Below are 6,000 nucleotides of genomic sequence, written 5' to 3'. Positions count from 1 at the left end.
ACACAGCAAAACTTTTTGAACGCTCACTTTCGAGCTTGTGGGCCTAAATATAGCCACACTTCACTTTAAGCCTGAAACAGTAGCCGAGACCGCTTAGGCGCATCGTGACTTTGAGCAACTTCTGCTCGCTTTCCTGGAACTTGGGGAATATTTTCCAGTCCCGGGGATTCTAAACTAACTCCTGATGGCCATGGTTTGCAGTGAAATTCACACAGCACAAGTTTTTGAACGAACACTTTCGAGCTTTTAGGCCGAAATATAGTCCCACATCACTTACGACTTAAAGAGTAGCCGAGACCGGCGTGCGCGCATCGTGATTTTGACCAACTTCGGGTCGATATTCCGGAACTTGGGGGAAATTTTCCAGTCCCAGGGACTCTAAACTAACTCTTGATGGCCTTGGTTTGCAGTGAAATGGAGACAGCAAAACTTTTTGAACGGTCACCAACAAGCTTCTGGGCCGAAATATCGCCCACTTTACTTTAATACTGAAAAAGTAGCCGAGACCGCCTTACGCGCATCGTGATTTTGACAAACTTCGGGTGGATTTTGCGGAGCTTGGGGGATATTTTCCAGTCCTTTGGACGCTAAACTAGGTGCCGATGGCCTTGTTTTGCAGTGAAATGGACACAGCAAAGCTTTTTGAAGGCTCACTTTCGAGGTTGTGGGCCGAAATATAGCCATACTTCACTTTAAGACTGAAACAGTAGCCGAGACCACGTTTCGCGCATCGTGATTTTGATCAACTTCGGCTCGATTTCCCGGAACTTGCGAAATATTTTCCAGTCCCGGGGAGTCTAAAGTAACTCGTGCTGGTCTTGGTTTGCAGTGAAACGGAAACAGAAAAAGTTTTTGAACGCATACTTTCGAGCTTATGGACGGAAATAGAACCCCACTTCACTTGAAGACTAAAAGAGTAGCCGAGGCCGCTTTACGTGCATCGTGATTTTGAGCAACTTCGGCTTGATTTGCCGCAACTAAGGGGATATATTTCAGTTCTGAGGACTCTAAACTAAATCCTGATGGCCTTGGTTTGCAGTAAAATGGAGCCAGCAAAACTTTTTGAACGCTCAATTTCGAGCTTCTGGGCCAAAATATAGCCCCCCATTACTTGAACACTGAAAGAGTAGCCGAGACCGCCTTACGTGCATCGTGATTTTGACAAACTTCGGGTTGATTTCCCGGAACTTGGGGGATATTTTCCAATCCCGGGGACTCTCAACTAACTCCTGCTTGTCTTGGTTTGCAGTGAAATGGACACAGCGAAAGTTTTTGAACGCTCACTCTCGAGCTTCTGGGCCGAAATAGAGCCCCATTTTACTTTAAGACTGAAAGAGTAGATGAGACCGCCTTACGCGCATCGTAATTTTGACGAACTTCGAATGGATTTCCCGGAACTTGGGGGATATTTTGCAGTCCCTTGGACGCTAAACTAAGTCCTGATGGACTTGTTTTGAAGTCAAATGGACACAACAAAACTTTTTGAAGTCTCACTTTCGAGCTTGTGGCCCGAAATATAACCACACTTCACTTTAGGACTGACACAGTAGCCGAGACCACGTTACGCGCATCATGAATTTGATCAACTTCGGCTCGATTTCCCGGGACTTGGGGGATATTGTCCAGTCCCAGGGACTCTAAACTAACTTCTGATGGCGTTGGTTTGCACTGAAGGTGACAGAGCAAAACTTCCTAAACACTTACTTTCGAGCTTCTGGGCCGAAATATAGCCCCATTTCACTTTAAGACTGAAAGAGTAGCCGAGACCACCTTACGCACATAGTTTGCAGTGCAATAGACACAGTAATTTTTTTTTGAGCTGTGAGCTTGTGGGCCGAAATAGAACGCCACCTCACTTTAAGACTGAAGGAGTAGCCGACACCGCCTTAAGCGCACCGTGATTTTGACCAACTTCGGCTCGATTTGCCGGAGCTTGGGGGATATTTTCCAGTCCCGGGGACTCTAAACTAACTCCTGATTGTCTTGGTTTTCAGTGAAATGCACACAGCGAAACTTTTTGAACACTCACTCTCGAGCTTCTGGACCGAAATATAGCCCCACTTTACTTTAAGACTGAAAGAGTAGCGGAGACCGTCTTGCGCAAATCGTGATTTTCACCAACTTCGGTTCCGTTTCCCGGAACTTGGGGGATATATTCCATTTCCGCGGGCTCTAAACTAACTCCTGATGGCCTTGGTTTTCAGTGAAATGGACAAAGGAAAGCTTTTTGAACACTCCCTTTGTAGCTTCTGGGCCGAAATAGAATCCCACTTCACTTTCAGACTGAAATAGTAGCCGAGACCGCCTCACGCGCATCGTGAGTTAGACCAAGTTCAGCTCGATTTTACGCAACTTTTGGGATATTTTCCAGTCCGGGGGACTCTAAACTAACTCCGGATGGCCTTGGTTTGCACTGAAATGCGCACAGCATAAATGTTTGAACGCCCACTCTGGAGCTTCTGGGCCGAAATATAGCCCCACTTCACTTTAAGACTGAAAGAGTAGCCGAGATCGCCTTACGCGCATCGTGATTTTGACCATTTTCGGATCGATTTCTCGGAACTTGGGGGATATTTTCCAGTCTCGGGGACTCTAAACTAACTCCTGATCGCCTTGCTTTGCATTGAAATGGACAGAGCAAAACTTTTTGAACGCTCACTTTCGAGCTTGTGGGCCGAAATATAGCCACACTTTACTTTAAGACTGAAACAGTAGCCGAGACCGCATTTCGTGCATCGTGATTTTGATCAACTTCGGCTCGCTTTCCCAGAACTTGGGGAATATTTTCCAGTTCCGGGGACCCTAAACTAAGTCCTTATGGCCTTGTTTTGAAGTGAAATGAACACAGCAAAACTTTTTGAACGCTCACTTTCTAGCTTGTGGGCCGAACTATAGCCCTGCTTCACTTTCAGACTCAAAGAGTAGCCGAGACCGCCTTACGCGAATCGTTATTTTGACCAACTTCGTCTCGATTTGGCGGAACTTGGAGGATATTTTCCAGTTCCGGGGACTGTAAACTACTTCCTGAGGGCCTTGCTTTGCAGTGAAATGGGCACAGCATAACTTTTTGAAGGCTAACTTTCGAGCTACTGGGCCAAAATATACAGCCACGTCACTTTAAGACTAAAAGAGTAGCCGAGACTGCTTTACGCGCATCGTGATTTTCACAAACTTCGGCTCCATTTCCCGGAACTTGGGGGATATTTTGATGTCCCGGAGACTGTAAACTATCTCCTGATGTGGCTTGGATCGCGGTGAAATGGACACAGCAAAACTTTTTGAACTTTCACTTTCGAGCTTCTGGGGCGAAATATAGCCCGAGTTCTCTTTAAGAATGAAAGAATAGCCGAGCCCGCCTTACGCAAATCGTGATTTTGACCAACTTTGGCTCGATTTCCCAGGAAGTGGGGAATATTTTCCGGTACCGGGGACTCTAAAGTAACTCGTGATTGCCTTGGTTTGCATTGAAACGGAGAGAGCAAAACTTTTTCAACGCTCCCCTTCGGGCTTCTGAGCCGAAATATAGCCCCACTTCAGTTTAAGACTGAAAGAGTAGCCGAGACCGTCTTACGCGCATCGTGATTTTGACCAACTTCGGCTCGATTTCCTGTAACTTCGGGGATATATTCACGTTCCAAGAACTCTAAACTAACCCCTGATGGCCTTGGTCTGCAGGGAAATGGACAAAGCAAATTTTTTTGAACGCTTACTTTCGAAATTCTTGGCCGAAATATAGCCCCACTTCACTTTAAGACTGAAATAGTAGCCGAGACCCCCTTAGACGCATCGTGATTTTGACCAACTTCGGCTTGAGTTGCCAGAACTTAAGGGATATTTTTTAGTCCCGCGGACTCTAAACTAACTCATGATGGCCTTGGTTTTCAGTTAAAATGAGAGAGCGAAACTTTTTGAACGCTCACTTTCGAGCTTCTGGGCCGAAATATACAGCCACGTCACTTTAAGACTAAAAGAGTAGCCGAGACTGCTTTACGCGCATCGTGATTTTGACAAACTTCGGCTCGATTTCCCGGGACTTGGGGGATATTTTGATGTCCCGGACACTGTAAACAATCTGCTGATGTGGCTTGGTTTGCGGTGAAATGGACACAGCATTACTCTCTGACGTTTCACTTTTGAGCTTCTCGGCCGAAATATAGCCCCAGTTCACTTTAAGAATCAAAGAGTAGAAGAGACCGCCTTACGCGCATCGTGATTTTGACGAAATTCGGCTCGATTTCCCCGAACTTGGGCGATATTTTCCAGTCCCGAGCAGTCTAAACTAACTCCTGATGGCCTTGGTTTGCAATGAAATGAACAAGGTAACACTTTTTGAACGCTTATTTTCGAGCTTCTGGGATGAAATATAGCCCCACTTCACTTTAAGACTAAAAGAGTAGGCGAGACCGCCTTACGAGCATCGTGATTTTGAGCAGCTTCCGCTCGATGTTCTAGAATTTTGGCGATATTTTCAAGTCCCGGGGACTCTAAAGTAACTCCTGATGGCCTTGGTTTGATGTGAAATGGACGCAGGAAAACTTTTTGAACGCTCAGTTTCGAGCTTCTGGGCCGAAATACAACCGTACTTCACTTTAAGACTGAAATACTAGCCGAGACCTCCTTAGGAGCATCGTGATTTTGACCCAGTTCAGCTCGATTTCCCGGAACTTGGGGGATATTTTCCAGTCCGGGGTACTTTAAACTAACTCCTGAGGGCCTTGGTTTGCAGTTTAATGCACAAAGCGTAACTTTTTAAAGGTTCACTTTCGAGCTTCTGGGCCGACATATAGCCCTACTTTACTTTAAGCCTGAAAGAGTAGCCGAGACCGTCCTACGGGCATCGTGATTTTGACCAACTTCCGTTGAATTTCCCGGAACTTCGGGGACATATTCCAGTCCTGGGGACTCTAAACTAACTGCTGATGGCCTTGGTTTGCAGTGAAATGGACACAGCACATTTTTTTGAACGCTCACTTTCGAGCTTCTCGGCCGAAATATAGCCCTACTTCACTTTAAGACTGAAAGAATAGCCGAGACCGCCTTACGCGCATCGTAATTTTGACCAACTTCGGCTCGATTTGACGGAAGTTGGCGAATATTTTCAATTCTCGGGGAAGCTCAAGTAACTTCCGATGGCCTTAGTTTGCAGTTAAGTGGACACAGCAAAACTTTTTGAACGCTCGCTTTCGAGCTTATGGCTCGAAATATAGCCCCACTTAGCTTTAAGACTGAAAGAGTAGCCGAGACCGCCTTACGCGCATCGTGATTTTGGGATACTTCGGCTCGATTTCCCAGAAATAGGGGGATATTTTCCAGTCCCGGGGACTCTAAACTAACTCCTGATGGCCTTGGTTTCCAGTGAAATGGACACAGGAACACTTTTTGAACGCGCACTTTCGAGCTTGCTGGCCGAAATATAGCCCTACTTCTTTTTAAGACTGAAAGAGTAGGCGGGAGTGCCTTACGCGCATTGTGATTTGAGGATCTTCGGCTAGATCTGGCGAAACTTGGGAGATATTTTCCAGTCCCAAAGTCTCTAAACTCACTCCTGATTGTCTAAGATGTGAGTGAAATAGACACAAAAATTTTTGAACCCTTACTTTCGAGCTTCTGAAGTTAAATCTAAGCCCACTTTACCTTAAGACTGAAAGAGTAGCCGAGACCCCCTTAAGCGCATGGTGATTTTGAGTAACTTCGGGTGGATTTCCCGTAACTTGGGGGATATTTCCAGTTCCTTTGACGCTAAATTAAGTCGTGATAGCCTTGTTTTGCAGTGAAATAGACACAGCAAAACTTTTTAGACACTCAGTTTCGAGCTTCTGGGCCGAAATATTGCCCCAATTCGCTTTAAGACTGAAAGAGTAGCCGAGACCGCCGTACGCGCGTCGTGATTTTGACCAACTTCGGTTAAATTTCCCGGAACTTGGGGGATATTTTCCAGTCCCGGGGACTCTAAACTGACCCCCGGCGTCCTTGGTCTGCAGTCAAATGGACACAGCAAAA

This window comes from Orbicella franksi, chromosome 5 (assembly GCF_964199315.1).
Source record: "Orbicella franksi chromosome 5, jaOrbFran1.1, whole genome shotgun sequence".
In the NCBI taxonomy this organism is placed as follows: domain Eukaryota; kingdom Metazoa; phylum Cnidaria; class Anthozoa; order Scleractinia; family Merulinidae; genus Orbicella; species Orbicella franksi.
The sequence above is the reverse complement of the archived record's forward strand: the minus strand, read 5'-3'. Positions refer to the sequence as shown.